The sequence below is a fragment of the Coenobita brevimanus genome, chromosome 6 (genome assembly GCF_032717465.1).
Source record: "Coenobita brevimanus isolate Jiangsu-jjx chromosome 6, ASM3271746v2, whole genome shotgun sequence".
Classification (NCBI taxonomy): Eukaryota; Metazoa; Arthropoda; class Malacostraca; order Decapoda; family Coenobitidae; genus Coenobita; species Coenobita brevimanus.
In genome coordinates, this window is record NC_136959.1 from 31762774 (window position 1) to 31790243 (window position 27470).

The window sequence follows — 27470 nt, forward strand, 5'->3', positions numbered from 1 at the left end:
TTCCACACTACTCTCATGTTTTTTTTTTTTTTTTTTTTCCCTTTTATGGATTTATGGCACGACCTAGATCACGCAGTCGACGATCACGCTAACAATACTACCGTCTAGCGAGTACGGTAAAGATATCAAGAGTGGCAATACTCATGTTGCTGTTAATGGAGATAATGAAGAGAGGTATTGTCTACAGCTTCGTAATGGACTCTCAAATCACACGCGCCTCAGTTATTATATTTATCAAGGACGAGTGCTTGGTGTCACATGAACATCCTCTGCAGTCATTCAGTCCACGAAGTGCGTAGTGGCAAGCATGTCCCTCACAGTCTGTAAAAATCAAAGAAATATAGACTTCCAAAATTTTTCAGTGCTCCCAGCGAACCATTCTCACATTTCTGTGTCCGAGCGCTGGTTGTAAAATCAGTCAGCGTTGGGACACAGAAATAGCAGGCAGGAGAATTACACCACGAGGGTTGAGCACAGAAAGTAAAAAGAAAATTTAAGTGAGTGTGCTGTGAAATAACAGAAAAGGCGTGACTATGTTTTGTGGGTTTCCGGGCTGCCTCCACCATCACCCTCACTACCTACACAGATTTGGAACTTACCCTGAAGGGTAATTAGGTAGCATTTACTTAAGTCTTATTATTATTATTATTTTTTTGTGAGGAAGAAGGAACCAAAGGCCATGAGCCCGCAATAACATGTTACGGAACAGAGAGAGATAATGAACACTTCATGTGAGAATACTAAAATCACTACTGTCCCGCAAAGTTCCAGGTTCAAAACAAAAGACTTAGGTAAAATTACACGTTAAAGTTTTATGCTAAAACTAACAACCAGACATTCAGGACTCATAAGGATAATGTAATGGCAAAACAGGTTACATATATGGTTAACTGCGATAGCCTCTATTAACACGAATTTAGCAAGAGCAAATTTATCTAAGTCAGCCCTGATAAAATGAGAAAACTGGATAATGCTGAGTTAAAGCAAGATGTAATATTATTACAGATACAAAATATTACTAATACTGGCTGACAGTATGGAACCAATATCAATCATAAAAACTTTACCAGGCTTACGAATTAACGCCTTAGGCTATACAGTACAAGAAAAATGGTAATAACACTTATACTCAAATTATACAGGAGCTAGATGGCTGGAGACTCCCTGAGCACTCACAAAATTAATAATATACTGTACAGGGGAGGATAGAGATGTGAACAGAATGAGGAGTAGATCTAAGTGGCAACTAATGCAGAGACTGAGCTCATAGTGTAGGGGCCGGCAGAGCTTGATTCAACTTGTAAGAAGGACGCACAAATGAAGGCATAGGGAACGAAGAGTTGACAATCCTGCTCTGAACAACAGAAAGAACGACTTACTCTACTCTAAGGGGAGAAGGGGGAGTGAGGTAGAACACGCAAGTCTGGTCACTATGGAAGCCACGTGGCGAATCATGAACAAACATGCAGCATACTGTACATTAGGATCATACAAAGGATGATGCAATCATGAACAAAACTGTATCATAAGTTAGAATTGTACAAGGGATGATGAAATCATAGGCTATGTAACAAACAGTTCCCTTCAAGAGAAAAACGAAATACAATAGAGAGCCAAATTCAAGATCCGATCATTTCAAGATGCCTGGACACACTGCTTTTGAAAGACTGGAGATCATAGGCAGCAGGAAATACAGACGGAGGGAGACAGTTCCAGAGGTGACCTGTTGCATAAATGAAGGACTGGGAGTAACAGTTAACTCTTGCATTAGAGAGTTGGACAGAAAAGAGATGAGAGTTTGCTGCTAGATGGGTGCTACGCTCCTGTAGTAGAGGTCGAGGAATGCATGCAAACAGTTCAGAGGAGCAGTGACCATTAAAGTACCGATAGAAAAGAGATAAAGATGCAACAGTGCAGCAAAGAGACAGAGGTTGAAGGGAGTCAGTAAGAGGAGGAGAGTTAATGAGATGAAAAGCCTTTGACTCCACCCTATTGAGAATAGCTGTATGTGGGGAGCCTCCCCACACATGAGAGTTGTACTCCACACAGGGGCAGATAAAACCCCTGTATAGAGTCAACAATTGTGCAGAGGTAAAGAAAGCATGGAGTCGGCTTAGCACACCCAATCTCTTGGAAGCAGATTTTACAAGAGACGTAATATGATCTTTCCAAGATAAGTCCCGAGTAAATGAAACCCCAAACATGTTCGAGGATGATGCAGGATAAAGCTGAATATTATTAAACATTAGTGGGTATACCTGTGGAAGATTTTGTCGGGTTGATAGGTGTAAGAACTGAGTCTTAGATGCATTAAAAACAACCAGATTATTTTTACCCCGGTCAGAGATACGAGCCAAGTCAGACATTAGGTATGCTATAGCCTCATCCCTTGTTTGTTGAAGTAACTGCTAAGATGGGCGTTGCGGGAACCGAATGGAAAGGTGAAGGGTGGGAGTCATCAGCTTATGAGTGGATAGGGTTAGATGTACAGCTTAGAAGGTCATTGATAAATAAAAGGAGGTGGGTTGGTGATAGGACAGAGCACTGAGGAACACCACTGTTAATAGACCTAGGAGAAGAACGATGGTCGTCTACAACAGCGGCTATAGAACGACCAGAAAGGAAGCCAGAGATGAAGGGACAGATAGAAGGATAGAAACCGTAAGAGGGCAGTTTGGAAATTAAAGATTTATGCCAGACTCGATCGGAAGCCTTTGAGATGTCAAGTGCAATGGCAAAGCTATCGCCAGAGACCCGAAAGGAGGATGACCAGGAGTCTGAAAGGTAAGTGAGAAGATCGCCAGTGGAGCATCCCTGAAGGAACCCGTACTGATGATCAGAAAGAAGGTTGTGATAGGGAAGATGCCTTTAAAATTTTTCTATTGAGAATTGACTCAAAAACTTTTGAAATACAGGATGTTAAAGCAATTGGACGATAGTTGGAGGGTTGGGAGTGGTCACCCTTCTTTGGGACTGGCTGAATGAGAACAAACTTCCAGCAAAGAAGGAAAGGTACAAGTTGACAGACAAAGGCGAAAGAGTTTGCCTATGCAGGGTGTAAGCACAGAAGCACAGTTCTTGAGAACAACAGGAGGGACTCCATCAGGCCCATATGCCTTGTCAGTATTGAGGCAAGTGATGGTAGAAAATACATAACTGAAGAAATTTTGATGTCAGCCATGAGGAAGTCAGAGGGGGGAAGTGATGGAGGAACAACACCGGAATCGTCTAAGGTGGAATTGGAGGAGAAAGTTGGTGCGAAGAGATCTGCTTTATCAGTAGAAGAAATAGCTACAGAACCATCAGAGTAGAAAAGAGGAGGGAAGGATGATGAGGTAAAGTTGTTAGAAAGGTTTTTGGCAAGGTGCCAGAAGGAGTGGGAAGAATTCGGGTTGGAGAGTTGAGAGCATTTAGTACAGATGAAATTATTTTTAGCAGAGCGAAGAACAGACTTAGCACTATTCCGGGCAGAAACGTAAAGATGATGTGATTCAGGGGTGGGTTGGCTCCGGTACCTTTTGTAGGCCCTCTCCTTGTTGTGGACAGCATTAGAACAAGCGTGATTAAACCAAGGCTTTCTTTCGTTAGACAAAGGATACGAGAAAGGAATGTATGCTTCCATGCCCGAGAGAATAACCTCCGTAATGCGCAAGGCACACTCAAGGCTCCCAGCCATGGAAGCAATAATCATTCCAGGGAAAATCAAAGAAGTACTGCCTGACGGCCTCCCAATCTGCGGCTTCCAAATGCCAGAGACGTTTCCCTGGAGGCTCCACAGGCCGTACTGGAGTGATAGGACAGGTTAAGGTGATAAGGTTTTGATCGAAGGAGCCCAACGGAGAGAAGAGATTAACAGTGTTTGCAGAAGGATTAGTTGTAAGGAAGAGGTCAAGTATGTTGGAGCTCTCTTCAAGGCACTCTGGGATACGGGTAGGGTGCTGTACAAGCTGCTTTAGGTCATTAAGGATAGAAAAGATGTTGGCTTGTTCACCAGGTGGATCAGTGAAAGGAGAGGAGAGCCAAAGGTGGTGGTGAACATTGAAATCTCCTAAAATGGAGATTTCAGAGAAAGGAGAAATGGATAGAATGTGTTCCATCGTAGAAGTAAGATAGTCGAAGAACTTTTGATAGTCAGTAGAATTAGGGGTTAAGTAAACAGCACAGATATATTTAGTCAGAGAATGACAGGAAAGCCGAAGCCAGAGTGTAGAGAATTCAGAAGAATCGAGCTCAGGAACAAGAGAGCAAGATAAGTCGTTGCGTATATATAAACAACAGCCACCTTTGGCTTTGAAATGAGTATAAAGTAGGAGGATACAGAAAAGGGTTTGTTGTCAGTTGCCTCAGACAGCTGAGTCTCAGTTAGAAAGAGAAGGTGAGGTTTAGAGAAGGAGAGGTGGTGCTCAACGGAGCGAAAGTTAGAGGAAAGGCCGCAAATGTTGCAGAAATAAAGAAGAAGTGAGTCAGACAGTGGTTCCAGGCAGCTCAAGTCGTCACCGGGAGAGGGGCGGAAGGTGGAGGCATTTATGGTCCCCCCCCCCCGGGGACTCCGAGGCTGAGTGTTGAGACGCCATGATTTTTTTTGAATTTTGGAAAAGGAATTGTAGTGTGTGCTGTGCATGTAGTTTGGTGTAGATGGTTAGAGAAATTTGTATTGCAGAGCATGCTGGTCTACTCTCTGTGTAACTGTGACACTGAAAAAGTTCAGCAAAGAAGGATGGTCAGGAACTAGTCCTGAGGGCTGATGAAACGGGAGCTCCAGCACTCCCTGTCATCAGCTTTCCATCCACCTCGGGAGTACTGCCTTGCTCGACTGGTGCTACGGTCTACAGATTCCAGACTATTAAGATATGATTCGCCTTGATAGCTCGTTTATTACCATTCACCAATATTTCCATGAATATTCTGTGTGTGTGTGTGTGTGTGTGTGTGTGTGTGTGTGTGTGTGTGTGTGTGTGTGTGTGTGTGTTTGGTTGTGTGTGTGAACCCTCGGTCGCTTTCCCACCACTGTCCATGCACACTACATGCAACATGGCGTGCAACAGGACCGAAATTACGACTGGCATAATCATAAACTCACCTGCACGTAAATGATGACTGGTAACCCTATACTAAAGAGGGGTATTTCTTACATCTGATAAATAGTCACCAGGATGATGTAATACGCTGCTCTGTGCGATGTGGAGTCGAAGGTATAGCTCTGTTCCACTTCTTTGATCATTCCCTTTTACCAACACCAGTGTATGGATAGTGTGGAGGTTTTTATTTTTATCAGCGTCAGTAAAAGAATGTTCTATATCTTCATACGGGGATATGAGAGCGGCCTGAATAACACATTCTTCAAGAAATAACTCATTCTGTAGAGTATGTGCCTGGGTATCTTGCATTAGTGAAAATTTTGATTGCGCACGCCACGTGTGTGTGTGTGTGTGTGTGTGTGTGTGTGTGTGTGTGTGTGTGTGTGTGTGTGTGTGTGTGTGTGTGTATGTATATGTGTGTGTGTGTGTGTGTGTGTGTGTGTGTGTTCTTACCTGTGTGTTCTTATCTACCTAATTGTTCTTACCTAATTGTATCTTTACAGGAATGAGTCAAGCTCGTACTGTCCCGTGTCTTAAACCATATTTATCGTACATATCCTTAAATTTGTGAATTGTTTTGACACACTATTTCATTCGGTAGTGCATTCCATTGATCAATTGCTCTGTTTGGGAAACTGAATTTCCTTACGTCTTTATCACCTCTCTTCTTATGTAGTTTTTTGCAGTGTCCTCTTGCTGATGCTTCTCGATATGTTAACTAATCATTTATGTCTATTTTCTCCTTCCCTGATATGCACTTATATAGCATTATCATGTCACCTCTTTTCCTTCTCTCCTGTAGTGTTGGTAGATTCAGTTTATTTAGTCTTTCTTCGTAGCTTAGGTACCTTAAGCTTGGTATCCATCTTGTAGTGGCCCTTTGAACTTTTTCAATCTTGTCTATGTGTTTTTTGAGATGAGGATTCCAGACTACTGATACATATTCCAGGGTTGGTCTAATGAATGATGTTATTATCCTTCTTAGCATGTCTTCATTTATGTATGTGAATGCTATTCTCATATTTGGAAGCAGTGTATACATGTTCCGTACCTTCTCGCTGATGTGGACAGCAGGAGATAGTCTGTTATTGATACTCACACCTAGGTCTTTCTCTCTCTTTCTGATGTGTATAGGGTTTTATTTCCTATTATAATCCCAATCAGGTCTTTTTCCACTTTTACCAAACTTGATTACATGACACTTGTCCACATCGAATTCCATTTGCCATGTACTACTCCATTCATGAAGTTTATTTAATTCTTCTTGTAGCTCTTTACAAGAGTCTGTGTTAGTAATTCTTTGTATTTTTGCATCATCTGCAAACATATTCAGATAGCTCTCATTTCCAGTGTTACTGTTTATATCATTTATATACACTAAAAAAACATAATTGGTGCCAGCACTGAACCCTGTGGTACTCCACTAGTCACTTCTTTCCATGATGAGTAGTTTCCTCTTAGTACTGTTCTCATTTCTCTTTTTATGAGAAAGTCTTGCATCCAACAAAACAGTTTGCCTCGAATTCCTCCTTGATGGTGCAGTTTCCATAAAAGTATTTGGTGTGGTACTGCGTCAAAAGCTTTCTTGAAATCTAAATAGATACTGTCCACACATCCTTCTCTTTCCTGTATTGTGTTTGTTATTCTGTCATAGTAGCTCAACAGATTAGTAACACATGATTTTCCTTTTCTGAAACCAAACTGTCTTTCTGTTATCATACTGTGTTCTTCTAGATGATTTACCCAAGCTTTTCTTATAAGCTTTTCTAATACCTTGCTTACAACACTGGTCAGTGATACTGGTCGGTAGTTGAGTGGATTTTGTCTATTTCCTTTCTTGAATAAGGGGACAATATTTGCTTTTTTCCAAATATCAGGTAGTTTACCTTTGACTCAAAGATTTCTTGAAAATAAAATAATGGTTTACTTAACTCCTTTGCACATTCTCGTAGTACCCAACATGAAATTTCATCAGGACCACTTGCTTTTCCTCTGTCTAATCTACTTAACTCCTCCTGTATTACTTTTTCTGCTATTTGTCTATCTGGTAGTATGTGTGAACATGCATGTTCCACATAGTCCCTCTTAAGATTTTTTTTTCTGTAAAAACTAATTGGAAATTCTTTATTTAGTGCTTCACAAATATCTTTCTCTTGTGTATAAGTGATTCCCTCGTCCGTAATGGATTGTATTATATCTTTTACTTTGGTTTTGCTTCTGATGTAGCTGTAAAACAGCTTTGGTTGATCACTACTTTTATTAATTATATCCTCCTCAAACTGTTTTTGGGCTTCCCTCCTTATTTTTGTATAATCGTTTCTTGCCTGTTTGTAATTATTATACGCCCTTTCACTAGCTATCTAACCATCTCCCTTTGCTGACCTTTTCAGTGTGACAGTAACATGGAGAGTAGACCAGCATACTCTCCCAAACATTTCCTCTAACTATCTATGCATTACACCCATGCACTTTACATTTCACACAACGTATCCCACTACGTTACAGGGGTTGGCGCCAGCAAGGGCATGCAGCCAGAAAACTTTGCCCCCGCTACCTAGTGGCGGACTTCTGGGGGAAGGAGTGGCGGGGGTTCTGCCGGCATAGATCATGGGTCCAGGGCGAGATGGGGCTCAGGCCTGTGCTAGAGGGTACAGGGCATTGCGGTTCCCAGGCTGCCGCTTCCGCCCAATAGAGAGGGGCCCAAACCTGGGAGTAGCGCCCCAGGAGGCTGCCCTATCAGTGGGTGTATAATGGTGGGATAGTTGCAGTGCCAAGATGCGTTTGGAGGGTGTCCCTGCAGCTGTCCTGGCAGGGTGCCCCGAGGCCACTACCACAGCCACTGGTAAGCTGGTGGGCTAGGGGTCCCAGATCCATTGCCTGGACCTGGGACTGTGCAGTGAGTGGGACCTGTGCTGTGTCTGTCCCCCTTTTTTAATACTGAAGATGACAAAACAAAATAAGTTTCAAAGCAAGCCTGAGGACAGTAAATCACCCATGGGGATGAGGGTGGGTTCATGGAATGTGGGAAGTTTGAGGGGAAGAGCAGGGGAAGTTGTTGAGGCATTCAGTAGGAGGTGGGTGGATGTGGCGTGTTTGCAGGAAGTCCGGTACAGGGGTGGATCAGCCAGAAAGATTGTTGGGAAGGACTGTTGCTATAAGTTGTTTTGGCAGGGGAGGACAGACGGATATGGAGGTGTTGGTGTGATAGTTGCGGAGAAATGGGTGGAATATGTTAAGAATGTTTTGAGAGTAAGTGATAGGATATTGGTAGTGAAAATTCTGTTGGGAAGAAAGATAGCTGTGATTATATCGGCATATGCTCCACAGGCGGGATTGGATGAATCAGAGAAAGATAGATTTTGGGATGATTTAATACGTGTAGTGGGTGGTATGTGGGATGATGAGATAGTGATTTTGGGAGGGGACTTAAATGGTCATGTAGGTGAAGCAGCACAAGGTTATGAAGGAGTGCATGGGGGATGTGCGTATGGTCTAAGGAATGCGGAAGGGGAAAGGACACTCGAGTTTGGGGAGGCAACGGACATGATTGTGTGCAACACATAATTTAGGAAAAGAGACAGTAGGTTAATTACGTATGAGTCTGGGGGAAATAGCAGTCAGATAGATTATTTTCTGGTTAGGAGGGCCGATAGGAGGTTAGTGAGGGATGTTAAAGTTATAGGAAGTGAGGAATGTGTGCAGCAGCACAAACTATTGATTTGTGATATGGTGCTTAAAGAACAAGTGATGAAAAAGAGGACATATGTACCTAGGAGGAAAATATGGAAGCTGAAAAACCAAGTAGTAAGGGATGCCTTCTATAGCGAGTTGAGGAGAGTGGTGGCTGAACAGGGAGCTGTAGACAGAGGTGTTAATGAACAGTACAGAGCCCTCAAGAACAATTTCTTGAGAGTTACTGATGTAACATGCGGCTGGACAAGAGGACCACCAAGACATGAAGTAACTTGGTGGTGGGATGAGGGTGTAGAAGCTGCAATTAAGGAGAAAAGAAGGCTTTTCCGGGAATGGAAGAAGGGTGTTACCAAAGAGGAATATTTGGCTGCCAAGCAGAGGGCTAGAAGAGAGGTATACAGGGCAAAGTCTGAGTCACAGAGACCATTACTTGATAACCTAAATCATGGGGAAAGGAAAAATATATTTAGGGTGGCAGGTCAGGTTAAGAGGGATAATCGGGATATCATAGGTGAGCAGTGTGTGAAGAATGATGAAGGAAGGGTAGTGGTGAACAGTGAGGATATTAAGGATGCATGGAGAGAGCATTATAACCGGTTGTTGAATGAGGAGTTTGACTGGGACAGGGAAGGTTTGGAGCCAGCAGATCCAGTGTCTGGCCCTTGGCCTTTGATTGATACTGCTACTGTGAGTGAGGCAATAGGTAGGATGAGGGTGGGGAAGGCAGCAGGTGTGTCTGGGTTGACTGCCGAAATGTTGAAGGCCTCAGGCGATATAGGGGTGAGTTTAGTCACTGACCTGATAAATATGATTACTTATGAGTGTGTTGTCCCAGATGATTGGCTGAAGAGTGTAATTGTAAATGTGTATAAAGGGAAGGGTGATGCCCTGGAAAGAGGAAATTATAGAGGTATAAAGCTTTTAGATCAGATAATGAAGGTAATGGAGAGAGTTTTAGAAGGTATGATTAGAGAAAGAGTGAATATTGATGAGATGCAGTTTGGGTTTATGCCAGGTAGGGGGACCACTGATGCCATATTCATTGTTCGACAGCTTCAGGAAAAATATATTGGTAGGAGAAGGGATCTTTATTTTGTTTTTGTTGATTTGGAAAAGGCCTCTGACAGAGTCCCTAGAGAGGTGGTGAAGTGGGCAATGAGAAAGCTTGGCTTGGAGGAGTGGCTGGTTAGGGTGGTTATGGCCATGTATGTGGGTGCTCACACCCAGGTGAGAGTGAATGGAGATTTGAGTGATGAGTTTTCCGTGAATGTTGGTGTGCATCAGGGGTCAGTCTTGAGTCCCATGTTGTTTATCATGGTACTTGAAGCCTTTTCACGTGACTTTAGAAACGGACTCCCGTGGGAGTTGTTGTATGCTGATGATTTGGTGTTGATTGCAGAGAATGAAAGGGAGGCGGAGGAAAGGTTTAGGAAGTGGAGAGATGGTATGGGGCAAAAGGGTTTAAGGGTAAATGCAGATAAAACAAAAGTGATGATATCTAGGTTTGGTGGCTGTACTGTCAAAGACGAGGGAGAGTGGCCATGTGCAGTTTGCCACAAGGGCGTGGGAAGTAATTCCATCTTGTGTGGTGTGCGTGATAAATGGGTGCGTAAGAGATATAGTGGTATCAGAGGTAGACTGCGAGATAATGCTGGTTTTATGTGTACGGCGTGCCGGGGTGAGCAGGTGGAGATTGTCAGACATGAAAGGATTGAACTTGCTGGTGAATCTCTTGAGTGTGTGGAAGAGTTTTGTTATTTGGGAGACATGTTGTGTGCTGGAGGTGGGGCTGGAGCTAGCTCTGTGGCTAGGGTGAGAAGTGGTTGGAAGAAGTTCAGGGAGCTCTTGCCTCTCCTGACATTGAGAGGGCTCTCCCTACGTGCTAAGGGGTCTTTGTATGCAGCATGTGTTAGGAGTGTAATGCTGTATGGCAGTGAGACCTGGGCAGTGAAGGAGGAAGATATTCGCCCGCTCAGACGTACAGAAATGACAATGATTAGGTGGATGTGCAGTGCGTCCCTGCGTCTAAGGCCGGGAGGGGCTGGGTTTACAATGGAAGAGTTGAGAGGTAGGATGGGACTGGAGTGTACTAGTGTGGTGATGAGGAGAGGTAGGTTGAGGTGGTTTGGACATGTGGAGAGGATGGGGATGATAATTGGGTGAGGAAGGTGAGAAGTGTTAATATTGGGGGTGGGGTTATGAGGTAGACCGAGAAAGACATGGGATTAGGTCATTAAGTGTGATCTTAGGGTTAAGGGACTGAACAGGGAGGCTGCAATGGATCGTGCAGCGAGGAGAGCCGCCATTAGGTGACCAAGGCCGACACATGCAAGCATGTTGGAGCCTTTAAAAACGAAAACTTTCACTATTGTGTCTTCTGTACCTATTCCACAACAAATCTCTTCTTTCTTTTGATTTTTTACGTTCTGTATTGAACCATTTCTGTATTTTCTTATCTGCTTCTTTGTGCTGTGGGATGTACTTCTAGACTCCTATTTCATAAAATTCACAGAATTTTTTATATACAGCATTTAAATCTTGTCCTCTAAGCTCATTTTCCCAATCAACTTCTAAGAAATGTCTTGATAATTTCCCTTATTATAGTTTAGGCTCTTTTTGTAACTGTCATTGCTGTTAACTATGTCATATGCTATCCTGAAGGTATAATTTAGTACTGCATGATCGCTTTTGTGTGTGTGTGTGTGTGTGTGTGTGTGTGTGTGTGTGTGTGTGTGTGTGTGTGTGTGTGTGTGTTTTAAAGAGAAGGAAGGGATTGTGTGTTTTAAAGAGAAGGAAGGGATTGTGTGTTTTAAAGAGAAGGAAGAGATTGTGTGTTTTAAAGAGAAGGAAGGGATTGTGTATATTTGTGTGAGTGAACGAGTCATTGTGTGTTTGTGTCTTTCCAAAATAATTTCCCATGTTTTTCTTTACCGCACCCACGGGGGAAACCAGATACAGCGCTTGTCCCTAACTGTGCCACTTACTGACTCACTTATTCAGCACTCTTGAGTAACCGTACCTTTTTCGGGGATGGCGTCTAACCTTAGTGAAAAGAGCAGGGTGGGTGGGTAGGAAAATGAAGTTCTGTGCAGTGATAGGTCTCCACCTGGTATAGGTTTCAGGAGGCAGGTGAGATCCTCGAAGCCCTACCCCCTTGGCGTAACAAAGCATTTAATTAAACAAGAAGTAGCACTCTGCCAATGTAACGCCCTCACCCACCAACCGGTCTAAGGGCCGAAGGTTTGACTATGTACTGTGAACTTGGATATCGACAGACTATAAAATCAAATTATTTCATTCCCACCTAACTGTTAACCATTCCCCCAGGTTCAGTTGAAATCAGGTTAAAGCTGTTTGAGTTGGCTTTACTCAGTGACCTTGACTGTTTTCCTTTTCCTGTGACCTTAACCTTTGATTCTGAAAATCGAAGGCATTAAGTCCTCTCTTTAACTTTAACCCCCTCCCCCCAAAAAAGTTTACTCTTCAGCTTTAAATTGACGTTGTATGTAAACATGGCGTCTGATCTGTTATTCTTAAAAGCATTAATCCCCAGCTAATCCCTTAAGTTTGATCCAGCTCAGAGCAAAGGTGTTTTAGTTCTTTCTTTACACACACAGACAGTCATGACCCAGTGACCTTGACTGAATGTTCTCGATACTGCATCCCTTCCTTGACCCTCAACCATTCCACGTAATTTGGTTCAACTCAGATCAAAGCTGCTTGAGTCGACCTTGTCCTTTGACCTTGGCATTTGACGCTCCCCTATGACCTTCACCCTTGGCTGAATATCCTGAAAATCGAATTCTTTTATCCCTACCATATCCACAACCACACTTAAAATTTTCTTCTGAGATAAATCTTTTTAAAGTTTACCTTACCAATTGAGTTAGACCTTTGACCAATTGTTTTCTTTTAATAGGCTTACTCCATGGTTGACCCTCAACCATTCCACAGACTTATTAAAGTCAGATCAAAGCTACTTGAGTTATTTTGTTAACACACACACACACACACACACACACACACACGAGAGTACAGCTCATTAATTATATATTCTCCCCCTTGTTTTCAAATGCATCAAAAAATTCTAACAAATCCCATCCCTTCCACTCAAGAGACACACCGGGCAAGAGAACAAGCCAAACTTTGTGGTGTTTACTGGACAGCACACCATATTCCTGCCATCAACCCAGTGAATGAGAAAATTTCAGAATATAAAACTTTGTGTGTGATATTGATTGTCTTGTGGGAAGCATTTGATTTAGCTGAAAATACAGTAGTAATAGGAGCATTTCGAGGAGGAGGAGGAGTAAAGGAAATGTCTCTTAAAATACTAGAAAATATTTATGTTTTATATGGTAGTGATTATACTGGCGGCATAAACTTCCTTTAGAAGAATCAGGAAAATACACACACACACACACACACACACACACACACACACACACACACACACACACACACACACACACACACAGTAACTGAAGGTGTAAGAGAAGGATACACAATACTGTTGCATGCATAAACTGTATTTTCAAATAACTGGTAAGCCAAAGAAATTAACATAAACGATGAGCGACTGAATGGTCTTCGAACTGTTGACATCTTTGTTCTGTTTCCTGGTTAAGTAGAGGAATGAAAGACAATAAATTAAAGCTGATCTGAAGAGGGAGAACATGAACATAAACTTGAAAATTAATAAGAAAACGAAAATTATGCTTTACAAGTATATTCTTACACTTCCAGCAAAAGCAGGTAAATAAAACTGATTTTTTTGAAGAATACATACGCCTAGGGCACGCAGTGTAGCCAGTTTCAGTCCGTAACTAAAAATATACTCATGCTAAGAATTGGAATGGTATGGAGGAATTCTGGTAAACTAAGTAACTGTATGAGGAATAAGTGGCTGCCTTTACAAAGAGAGAGAGAGAGAGAGAGAGAGAGAGAGATTTTAGTGAGTGTGTTCTCTCTGTCCTAAATTATGTACTGGAAACCCGGAATCTAGGAAAATATTTAGATATTAAACTCAGGAGTGCTAAAAAACGAAAGGATTATATAATATTGGGTGTGATACTGAGAGATAAAAAATAGTTTCCTGCCTTGGTAGGAGACAAAGTAAATGATATAATAATTACACAGAACAGGCTCAAATGGATGAGGACAAGCCGCGTTCTATGTAAAAAAAAAAAAAATGAAATGAACAGATAGACACAAATAGTAACTTATTTTCAAACAAAGATGAAGTGAGGCGACAAAGCAGACAGAGAATAAGATGGTGAGAAGAATTTCGGAGATCTGCTGGGACTGGGTGGAACTGGCTAACACCAATACGCCAGAAGCAAGAAAAAAGATAGAGGTTTTTCTCTTGCAGTGAACTGGTAAAGGATGAAGGTGATGGTGTTGGTGATTATGTGAGGGAAGATGTTGATGATGATGATGATGATACTTTAGTGATGTTCAAAAAGATACACTGATACACCGTAAATAACACCTTCATTAATACAATATCAAACCCGAGTGAGGCAGACATCGCTTGTGTTTAATAAGATGGTTAGTATTTGTGCCGAAATGGCCACATGTGAAGGTGTCAAACGGATTACAAAACCAAGAGGATTAATGAAATCACTATTCTCATCACCATTTTCTTCAGATAGACACAGATCAGATTCATCTTCAGGAAAACTTAATGAAGACTGAAACAGATACTTCAACGGAGTGAGGGATAGGCCTTGTGGCTTGTGGTAGGTCAGGATATTTTACGGCAGATTTTGTCTTGGTACTGAATCCTGAAGTATTGACAAAGCAGAAATAACAATCATCGAGAGGATTTCGCGGTTCCCTCCAGACCAGTGGAATCTTTCTTTTTCCTTTGGTTCTTTGTCTCAGGTTTTCAACATAAGATCGGCAGACTAAATGAGGGTCTCAAGGTTTATCATGGTCACTCAATTTCATTTCAAAATATCCGTAATATGCTTTTCTAGTAAAGTCTGATATTTTGGATCTGCTGTTTTGGTGCAGCAAAACATCCGCAGATGTAACAAAAGATATCTAGGTCAAGCTTAGACTTACTTTGGTGCTTTCCCAATAGAGTATGACATCTTATTTTGTGGCGAAACGTGATGTGCTAGGTAACAAGTGAACCCATTTTCGTAATCAGCGACCTCTATTTACCTTAACATAAGTGTCATTTGTTAAGCAGCAAGATTGATGCAGGGCTGTGTTATCAAGCATTTGCCTAGTGTGGGACACACACACACACACACACACACACACACACACACACACACACACACACACACACACACACCACTCCTTAACCCGTCAGTTCTCACAGTCTGTGCATCCTCTCTCATGCCTTTCACCTCTGCACCACCCTGCATCACACTCAGGCTACTCCTCCTCCTCCTCGTTTCTCTTCCATCCTCGACTTCTTTTCACAATTTGTTTGCCAGTTGTATATATTTACTTTCAGTTTATCTCTCTCCGTATTCTTCTTGTTTACACTTTTCACGCCTCTGAGTCATCACCCTCCAATTTCCACTACCATCCCTATTATTTCCTCCCGTCTTCTGTCCCTCTTCAAGTCGTCTCACTCTCTCATCCAATCTTCCCCTCCTCAATCACACAATTCCTGTCCTCCCAATCCCCTAATTCTTCCCTTGCCGGCTATCTTTCCTCGCTCCTTCTCATCCATTTCTCTCCCCACTCGTCACTAACCATTCCAGCTCCTTCCTCCGCTAATACCATCCCATCCGCATGTTCCAGATTTCATCATTTCACCTCCATCTCAGTTTCCCTCCACTGTCTCATTCCTTTAAATATTTCTTCCTTTCCATCCCCCATTTCTAGCTTCCTTCATTTCTTCCCTCTCCTTTCTCAATCTCTGGCACATCTCCACACTCTTTCCACCCCTAATTCTAACCTCTCCCCCGTAATCCATATGCAAAATCTCCTATAGACTTTTCTCTCTAATTTTTTATCCTTCTTCTCATAACCTGCACCAAAGTGATTTCCTCCGCATCTTCATTTCCATCGCTCATCCTAATCCCTACCATCTTCTCCTCCTTCCCTGCTCTCTTCATCCTTTGTCTTTCCCTTCCATGCCTTCCTCCTTCTCTCCCCACTTCCTCCCCACCAGCCAACATGTCCTCATAAAGTACCATGGCTTCTCCAGGAAACTTTATCCTTCAGTCGTACATGGATAGAATAACGAGTCTTGATATAAAGGACAATTTTGTTTTAAATTGCCTACTTCACTATTCACCATGAAAAAGTATAGCCATAAAACATACACAAACTCTGATTCATATGATAATTAGTTAATAGATATGAGTAGGATACCAGTTGTTTTTGATCATGTCACACTGTTATGAGGAGAATAACCAGTTTATTTCGCATATAACAAAGACTGCGACAGTTTGGCGAGGATAGTGTAGAATTGAAACAGGGAATGAGAGAAGCCTAGGTAACGCTGTCTGATTTTTTTATGCAAAGAAGAAGGAACCAAAGGCCAGGAGCCTGCAAATTGTTCCTTCCAAGAAAAAAAAAAAAAAAATCCAAATTCAAGATCCGTTCATTTCGAGGGGCCTGCAGTGAATACAGAAACGCGAATGGAATGAACTGGATAAGACAGTACAGAATAAAGCAGGGCACGGCAGGACAGCACAAGAGAGGTCAGATGAGGACATTAGAGTAGTACAGGACAGAGAGCAGGAGCCATGGGAAGCAGGAAAAATAATATCAGTGTGTTTACTGCCATTGACCTCGTCGCCAAAAAAGTACTGGCATTCTACAATCCTGATGTCTTTACATGACTACATTCTTAAAATTCTAGTAAGTGATCGCTGCCTGTGGATGAAAGTTCAAGAAATTAGCGGAAAATCTGACATGATGTTGAGGCAAGGCGTAAAATGTGTAAGGGTGTTTTTTCATTCTAAAAGAAGAAAAAAAAATGAGGTGTCATACTTTTATTCAGTATTCCAGTGTTTAAGAGGGTCTACAGTATCGTGCCACTGGCCTTTTTGTTCATCTCGGACAATTTGACTAAAATTCCTTAATACGCCCACACTTGGAATATTGCGTCCATTTCTGGTCACCTTATTATAAAAAGATATGGAAACACTCGGGAGTGTACAGAGAAGGATGACATAATCGAAGTGAAGACTGAGAAATTTATCTATCTACGGAACGCGTAGAAGAAATTAACCTTATGTAAGCGCGAACTGCGGAGGGATTTAATTCAGGTATACAAAGAACATGATAATATGGTTGTCGAAAAATACTTCACAATAGATCCGTTAAATTATACTGGAAGCAATGGACATAAAACTGTTGGCAAACGTGTCCACTCCCATGAAGCTAAATGCCTTTCTTCGGCAGTTATAATGAAGCAAGTTGCATCCTAATGTGATAACCTCTGATACAGTGCTAACATTTAAAAATCCTTTTGATAAGTATTCGTCTTCCAATCCTCAGCGAAGCACGTTAACTTCTGAACAATACATTTGTGAGTTAAGATGTCTTGTACTTCAAAACATGGAGGGCGTAACACACACACACACACACACACACACACACACACACACACACACACACACACACACACACACATACACACACACATACACACACACACACACATACACACACACACACACACACACACACACACACATACACACACACACATACACAAAACGAAATGTTCTTTATGTTAACACGATGCGTTTCCCTTGTTGGAAAAAATAGTATAGTGTATGGTTTCCTTTCATCCTTTCCTGGGAAGATTCCTTGACAGCTTTTCAACGCAGCATGGTGTTCCTGCTCACTATTTCCTGCCGACTTCGGCTGGAGGGACTGGTGTTGGAGGGGGGGGGGAAGTTTTTCTGCTTTTCTCTCCTAGTCTTTGATAGAATAGTTACGTTAGATGTAGCCCATCCTGTAACAAACAACCTACAAAGGACCAGTAAGTCTGTTGCTCCTTGCTTTCTTTTATATTCTTTTTAAAGTTATCGCATTCTTTCAGTCAGGAAATGATTATTCAGTAGTTAGTATCATAGCATTACTGACATTAAGATGGTCAAGACATGAAAACAGCAGTTCAAGATGACTTTACCTCTCTCTCTCCTTTTTTAGTCTACCGATATTTCACCTACACATTCACTACCACATCTGTTTCATTTCTTTTGACATTTTGAAAGTAACATTCCCATATAGTTCCCTTACGTGACTGTTATAATCCACTTTCTGAAAATATAGATGATCATGTTTACTGTACTTTCGTCCGTGCAGGGGTTTATTGGGTCAGTTTTCAATACATTTCCTTGTCTTCAGATATTATCATTACTATTATTATTATTATTATTATTATTATTATTATTATTATTATTATTGCTGTTGTTGTTCTTGTTGTTGTTGTTGTTGTTATTATTATTATTATTATTATTATTATTATTATTATTATGGTTATTATTATTATTTTTATTACTTTTATTATTATTATTATCATTAATATTATTATTATTATTATTATTATTGTTGTTGTTATTGTTATTATTATTATTATTATTATTAGTAGTAGTAGTACTTTAGGGTTCCACCATTCAATGTTTTTAGAGCTGCCACTGCAAGCCTTCCGTCCCTGTTCAGAAAAGGTGCCTTCCCTATCCCACCCCTCGTACCTCACCAACCCCTCCGCGTCCCATCTTCTTTTATCCATTATTTCACCTGCAAGAATAACTTTATCCTGAAATTTCTCCCATCACTTTCCTATTTATCCTTTTCTCATATATCCCATTTCCATCCTTTTCATTTTAAAATCCTTTACTACACATCTCTGTAGCCTCGCCTAGAATTTCCTTTATAGCTTCTCTCATTTTCCTGTCCAGGCTCTCTCTGGCAGAGGAAAAACATAGAGTAGCGTTGAATGATCACAAAATCACCATCGTAAATAGCCTCTCACAATGCCTTCTTATAAACTGGAGGATAATGATATTAGCCACAAAATAAAGGAAGAAGTGGACAGAGTGTGGTAAAACACAATGGCTGGAGGTGTTAGTCTCTGGTAGCACATATTTCCCTGGAGTCAAACTTCACTCTTATCTCACGTTCATGATAAGGACCGCGATGAGAGGCTTAGGCTGAGGGTGTGGTGGCGGGGGGGGGGGTGAGGATGTGGTGGTGGTTCAGGGCACGTTTTTGATGTGGGGATGGTATTGTGGTGCTGTGGTGGGAGACGACAATGATGATAGGTAGTCACTGTGCTTAGGTGTTGTGGGCATGTCTTGATAGTGCTTAAACTTGGGTGGGAGTGTGATGATGTAGTGATAGGACGCTACTGTGATGAGGGTGTGAGGATGGGTGGTGAGGGTGTGTGTTTGTGTGGTGAGGGTGTGTTTTTGTCTGGTAAGGGTGTGTGGTTGTGTAGTGAGGGTGTGGTACATGTATGTTTGTGTGGTGAGGGTGTGGTACATGTATGTTTGTGTGGTGAGGGTGTGGTACATGTGTATTTGTGTGGTGAGGGTGTGGTACATGTGTGTGTGTGTGTGTGTGTGTGTGTGTGTGTTTGTGTGTGTGTGTGTGTGTGTGTGTGTGTGTGTGTGTGTGTGTGTGTGTGTGTGTGTGTGTGTGTGTGTGTGTGTGTGTGTGTGTGTGTGTGTGTGTGGTACATGTGTGGTTGTGTAGTGAGGGTGTGGTACATGTGTGGTTGTGTAGTGAGGGTGTGGTACATGTGTGGTTTGTAGTGAGGGTGTGGTACATTTGTGGTTGTGTAGTGAGGGTGTGGTACATGTGTGTGTTTTTTTTTATGTGTCAGACCTAGGCATAGGCTTCACCGCCTGCTTCCAAGGTCCAGTAGTCCTCCTACATATCATACACCTCTGCATGTCACCACTTCGGCGCTAACATCCACCGTCCATACTGAATACATGCTAGGGCTGTCTCATACAGGACTGGTGTACTGATATTTGTGGGAATAGTTTTACGACGTGGCGGGTCTTATGGTAGATCAGTAAAGTCTTCTCTTAACGAAATTCAAATCATTAAACCGTTCCCTGCCCTAGCCTGGAGGCGAACGTACCGGTAGATCCTTTAGGACTGCCGGCCACCTCTTTACCCATTCGGCCACGGCCTCTGCCTTGCAGAGAACATTGTGAAATTCAGTACTGTTTCTGGCAGAATAGCATGGATTGTGATCAGACTAATCAAAAGACACACCCTGAAAGTAAGGCAAGTACATGAACGTATTTCCCAAAGCACAGATGAAGAAATAGAAACATTCTATGATGATCTATGACGACCTCTTGCAGAATATGAAGAAGAAAAGACCAGATGTACTATACTCATGAGAGACACAATGCAAGAGTTGGCAAACTGAAAAATGGACAAGCATGAGTGGGAATTTCCGGAGAAGGAGAAGGGAATGACGGAGGTGAAATGGTGGTAAATTTGGCTGAAATGCATAACATGAGACTAATGAACACATTCCTCCACAAAAGACCAGGAAGAAAATGGACCTGGAGAAACATAAATGGAGATACAGTTACAAAGAATGAAATCGACTTTATCATCACAGATAAGAACAACACGATCACTAATGCCACAGTTTTCAATAAAGTAAACATAAGAAGTGACCAGAGAGTGCTGGGTTGCACAACCAGATTTAATTTCAGAAGCGAAACAAAGAAGCTGATTGAAACTATAATGGTATGCCCAATTACAGAAAGTGGAAATAAAGCTGTTTTTCAGATAGAAAAAAGAACAAATTACTCGGGCTTTAAGTTATACCAAGTGTGACGCTGATAAAGTGAACTGTACACAAACAAAAGTGTTTAGGAAATCAGTAGAGGCAGTAGGGGATGCTAATACAACCAAAGGCAATAGGTACGAGTATTCAAAAGCCATCCTCGAGCTCAAAAAGAAGAAAGGAGATGGAAGTAATAACAGAAAAAGATGAAATAGAAAGAGCAGAATTAAACAATTTGATCACTAAGTAAAATGGCGAAGAAAAACGAGAGAAACATGGTGCAGATCAAAGAAACTATCAAAATAGGAAAAAGTCTGAAAGAGGCCCGAAATACAATTGCACTAGAATGACAACAAATTACATCACTGAAAGATAAAAACAGTGAAGCCATCAAGTGCAGAGAAGATGGTGAAGTGAGTTGAAGAATTTTACAAAGTAATGTATCCACCAAGTACAACAGGAACCTACCAGCAGCCAACTCTCCTTATGACACAAGTGAATACATGAGGTAACACAAGAAGAAGTAAACTTTGCTCATAAAATTATGAAAAAGTGGAAAGGCCCTGGGAGAAGATGGAAGAGTAGATGATTTACTGTCTGATGCAGGAGTATAGGCTCAAAACCAGCTTGTCCGCTTATTTACACAATGTATAAAGAAAAAAATACCCAAATCATGGTGTAATGCAATAGTACTTTTGCTGTACTACAAAGGCAACTCAAAGGATCTTAGTAACTATTGAACTATTAGCTTATTGTCAGTTATTTACAAACTCTTTACTGGAGTCCTTACAAACAGAATAGCAAAAAATTTGAAAGAAAACCAACTTTGTGAGCAGGCAGGATTCCGAGGCGGGTATTCAACTACTGATCATCTACACACAATGAATCAGCTAATTAAACACACACACACACACACACACACACACACACACACACACACACACACAGAATATAACAAATTACTGTGCATAGGTTTTGTCAGATTTGAAAAGGCTTTCGACTCAGTGAAGCACATACAGTACCAATTATTAATTAATTTCGGGAACAGGAATAAACGAGAACATTATAAAGCTGCTCGAAAACATATATAAAGAGGGAACTGCTACAGTTAAATTACATAAAGACTCACAAAACTTAAGAATGAGAAAGGCGTGCATCAGGGTGATACAGTTTCACCAAAATAATCTACAGCATGCAAGGAAATCCTTTTAAGAAAGCAAGAATGGGAGAACAAAGGAGTAAACGTAGATGGCGAAACCTTAAACTGTTTATGATTTGCAGATGAAATTGTCCTAATTTCAGAAACAAGAAAGAAATTGCAAGAAATGGTGTGACCTATATAGAGAAAATTAAGATGCACGATTACTTTGGGCAACACTAAAGACTAACGAAAGACCATGAAAGCGAAATCAAAAGACACATTACAATTGAATGAAAACTTTATGGTAAACATAGAGACACCATGAAAAGTTGCTTGTCAGTATGGATGAAAAGAAAAGTGTATAAAGAATGTATAATCCCAGCTGTGGCGTATGGTTATGAGACCTAGATACAGACATAATCGGTGGAAAGGCAACTAATCTGTTTCGAAAGAACAATGGAAAGGTCATTGTTGCGATTATCTTTGATAATCAGGAAGAGATCAACTTGGATGAGAGAGCAGACTGGAGTCAAAGATACTATAAAATTGTGAAAGAACAGAAATTTAGGCGGGAAGGTCATATAACAAGAAAATAGGATAAGTGATGGAGCAAGAGGGTGCATGACTGGATTCCAAGAGACTCCATATCCAGACAGAAGGTGGAGAGATAAAACAGAGAAGTCTGCAGACAAAACCTGGCAGAGATTGGCTTAGACAAGCAAGTCATGGAAAAGGTTGGGGGAGGCCTTTGTTCGGCAGTGGTCTTGCAATGACTGATGCTGATTATATATATATATATATATATATATATATATATATATATATATATATATATATATATATATATATATATATATATATATATCCCATTGGATCCCAGGGGTGCGGCGAGACATGGCACTGGGAGGGTACTATGAGTACCGCTCTCCGCCTATCGGCTCATAGTCGCGAAGCTCATAGGTCCCTACCCGGGGGTTCCCTCCTTTATAAAGACTTGAAAAATCCCAGTTCTGTCCAATACTCGGGACACTGGGCTCCAATGGGATATATATATACATAGATAGATAGATAGATAGATACAGTCTCTCTCTCTCTCTCTCTCTCTCTCTCTCAACCTGGTCAGGTATGCCACATTTACCTCCTCGTTTCTTCCACTTTCTTTTCTCATTCCCCAGTGGTGTGCGTGAGATGCCATTGTGCGGAGAGGAGGGCCGGTAACAACCCGAGATGGTCGTGTAGGCGGTGAAAGAGCAGTACCTGGACAGAAAGAGAGAGAGAGAGAGAGAGAGAGAGAGAATAGTCTTCACTAAATTTTGCAAGAACTTGGTTGAATTCCCTTATTTCATCCCAGCCTTCCTTCTGCTGTTTCCCCTGTTTTTAATTTCTTATCATTTCTTCACTTAATTTTTTTTTTCTCTTTAGTCTTGTTCCGCAAAGAAAATCAAAACACTTGTCGATGAAGTATTTAGTAGCGCAAGTCCAGGCCTCGTTCCATTACAATATACTCTTCACCACAGTAATTAAAACGCATTAGTTACACTACCATGAAAACCAAAACCAACTGTATGTTTTTTTTCCTGAATCAGTTTCCGCAGTTTATTCATCCCAGTCCATTACGACATTTAGTACTGACATTAACTCAAGCAGTATTTAGAATCTTGAATCAACAACAGATTTATACTTCATCCGTATTCACGCTCTGATACCAAAGAGAAAGGAAGCAGCTGTATTTTTTTCAGTTTCTGTCAACTGAAGAACCAATACAGTTCTGTCCATGAAAGCTTTCCAACACATTTTGTTCTGGAATTGTTTCATATTGTCGAACCTGTCCGAGTAGTGATCATGACAGACGCGGACAGGCTTTGACAATTGTGCAGGTACTGTCAAATGTGCTACTGCCAAATGTGCTACTGTCAAATGTGCTACTGCCAAATGTGCTACTGCCAAATGTGCCAAATGTGCTACTGGCAAATGTGCTACTGCCAAATGTGCATGGACGGATTTGACTGTCTCTCGTCTCCGTCACTGTTAGTGTTGTGAGTCATCATGCATGCGTCTCGCCCTCTCACATCCCCTTACTTCCCTCCTCTCATGGCAGCCAAAGTAAAAATATCTCCGCCTCATCCCATCCCCCTTGGATACACCACCATGGCCTCAACTGTGTAAATAAAGGCAGCACTTCCTGAGTTCACCCCATCCTGGTTAACCATTGCCTCCAAATCGGCTTTTTGATAAGACTAGGGAGGGGGACACGCAACACCTCCCTCGCTATCCCTTCCTACCTTGATTACCACAACACCGGAAGAAAATTGTGGAATGAGAGTTTGGAAATTACTGTGCCTCTCCTTGTCCTGGCGTAGGAGTGAATAGACATTACTGGTCATCAGCCTATCATAAGTACCCTCTGTATTCGTCTCAGCAGAGCAGAAAGGAAATGGGAATCTCTCTCTCTCTCTCTCTCTCTCTCTCTCTCTCTCTCTCTCTCTCTCTCTCTCTCTCTGCAATCGGTTGGCATCTGTGACATACCTGGGGTAGGTGTGTATGGCAGGTGTCTGGGGTGGGTATGTGTGGGAAATGTGTGTGTCAGGCGAGACAAGCAAGTGTTGGTGCTGGTGATGGGAAGCTATTAAAGAGGACGAAACTACCTCTCCTACGTTGCTTGCCCTGTACTGCGCCTGACGAGTAGATGATGATAATATTATACACCATATTTATTTAATACCTCTGACCTCCGGGATGATTATTTGGCCCTAGTCTTGCAGACAGTGACTATGGATACACTATAAGGTTGAGATCTTACATAGTCTTTGCAGTAGAGAAGCCTTTGTAGCGTCAGTAAAAAGTATAATAGTTTACCCAGTACCTATTTAAGTTCGTCTATCCAGCCAGTATGGGAAGACGTTTGCAATGTTTTACTTCAACAAACAAGGCGAGTATTATAGATGTTTCGAGAGATGTCGGACTAAAGTTGCAGTCCTTCCTCCTATACACAAACCACCTTTAAGAATATCCCTCCTCAACTTTTCCTTCGTCATGCAGAGTTGTAAACACCTCCATCACTTTTCCTCGTGTTTAAGATAAAAATGACAAAGACATGTTCCGGAATTGTGACCATAATATCGTGGTAACGGTGTTCCAGGGCAAGAGAACTAAACAGATTACAAGCACCCTCATACACTCTTCCTTTCGTGTATTCTGTCTGCCGGAAGAGTAACTCACATTGCCACTTCAGTCACCAAACCAGCCGACCACTTATCCATGACACAGCGTATCATATCTGGACCCATTGAATTAAGTGAGTGTGGTGACATAGTAAAGCTGATAGCGTCCCTGATGGAGCTTTAATGAGGACTGAGAAGAATTTTCAGAATCGTTTATTGTAGTGCTGGAGAGTATATTAAGTGACTACTGTTGGTGATTGTGCGTTTTGGTGTGGCTGCTGATTGGGAGATTGTGAAGCACTGAGAGAGGTATGAAGGTAGTAGACTAGGTGGTATGGTGATAGTGTTGTGCAGAGAGTAGATGTTGGGGTGGTGAGGTGGTAGTGTGGTGGAGAGAGTAGGTGGTGTGGCGGCATTGTGGTAGAGAGAGGAAATGGTGTGATGATAGTGGGGATAGAGAGAGCTGGTGATGAGGTTGTAGTGTGATGGAGAGAGTAAGTGGTGTGGTGGCAATGTGGTAGAGAGAGCAAGTGGTGCGGTGGCAGTGTGGTAGTAAGAGCAGATGGTGTTAGTATTGTGGTAGAGCAAGTGGTGTGGTGGTAGTGTGGTAGAGAGAGCAGGTGGTGTGGTGGTAGTGTTGTCGAAAGAGTAGGTACTGTATTGCTTCCCGATAAAGGCCATAAGAATAAAGAAGAGATTTGAGAGTGTTAATACACGTCAGTCAGGAGAACAAGAGAGGGACATGACGAGAGAACGAGAGAACATTAGTTTGATATTGGAAGAGGAGAGAGAAATAATAATATATATTAACACGTGTTGACTCTGTATATGAGACAATTAATAAGGTAACTGAGAAAGCACATACGTTCATTTAGAATACGATTTTTCATTTTCCTGGTTCAGATAATGTTTGTGTATGTTATTGTCCTTTTTCCTGAATTTCCTAGGCATAAACACTGGTAATTTTAGTAGCCCCTACTGTCTCCTGTCTTTGTGGGTTAGGCTATTTGATTTAGTAGACGCAGTGAAAACTTTCTTATTATCAATGTATTACAGAATATTAACTCATTATTTTTTTTAGTATTTTTAGAGACGTTAGTAGAAACACATTGAGGTGGTTTGGCGATGTGGAGAGGATGGAGAGTGGGAAACTGACGAGGAGAGTGTATGTGAGTGAGGTGGAGGAGGGGGAGAGGGAGGGGGAGGCCAAGGAGGAGGGAGAGGGATGGAGTGGAGAGGTATAAGAGAGGGGGGGGTGAGCTGGGAGCAGGGCAATGAAATGGAGGGGGGAAAGGGCAAAATGGAGGCGATTTGTTTGTGACCACCTCTTCCGGGATTTAGGTATCTGGCAATAGATAGATAGATCGATTTTTAGTGTCTTATCATAACTGGATTTGAATACCAGGGCTTAGGTTGCTATTTCTTGTTGCTATAATTGCATACTGATTCATTTATGACAGGAGACTTTTATCAGAGCCTCGCCAGCTCGTTACCAGCAGTAAAACAGCTTCGTGAAAGAGGCAGTCACATCAGTACTCATTAATTATTTTCGCTTCCCTTCCCCACAAAGCAAAATTTTGTGGCTCTCAGCTAAACTAGACATGAGGAACTGCATGAAAAGAATGGTGTGTGTGTGTGTGTGTGTGTGTGTGTGTGTGTGTGTGTGTGTGTGTGTGTGTGTGTGTGTGTGTGTGTGTGTGTGTGTGTGTGTGTGTGAATATTTTAAACTAAATTTTTTTTTACAAATAAAATATTGCCCATTCTTGAAGGGTAAAAAAAATTCTGATTTCCAAGAGTATTGTTTCATGGACATCGCAATAATTAGGTTCCTTCTGTACGATACACATTAAATCAGCAGTGTTCTTCAGAAATAAGTCCAAAAACTGTGATGCACATCATCTTACAGGTGCATGGGGAAGAGGGAGAAAGGATATATATAAGAGAAATATGATATTTGGGGAAAAAGAGAAGGAAACCTTAGAACGGGGTTGTAAGAATATAAAGATATACTGGAATGATATAGAAAAAAAATGTTGTAGATCAGAGAGAGAGAGAGAGAGAGAGAGAGAGAGATGCGGCTGACACACTTCCTTCGTGAAATATATCCTCCAGAGTGAGAGGTTAGGATATTATTATTTTATATTTATGCAAGGAAGAAGGAACCAAAAGCCAGGAGCCCGCAAACTGTTCCTTTCAAGAACAAAAAAACAATAAAAAAGAGAGCCAAAGTCAAGATCCGTTCATTTCGAGCCTGGACACACTGCCTTTGAAAGTCTGGAGATCATAAGAAGTAGGAAATACGACAGAGGGAGATAGTTCCAGAGTTGACCTGTTGCATAAATGAATGACTGGGAGTAACGGTTAACCCTTGCATTAGAGAGCTGGACAGAAAAGGGATGAGAGTTTGTTGCTAGACGCGAGCTACGTGCCCGTCGTAGAGGTGGAGGAATGCATGCAAACAGTTCAGAGGAGCAGTGACCATTGAAGAAGCGATAGAAAAGAGATAAAGAGGCAACAGTGCGGCGAAGAGACAGAGGTTGAAGGGAGCCAGTAAGAGGAAGAGAGTTAATGAGGCGAAAAGCCTTTGACTCCACCCTACTGAGAAGAGTTGTATGTGGGGAGCCTCCCCACACATGAGAATTGTACTCTACACA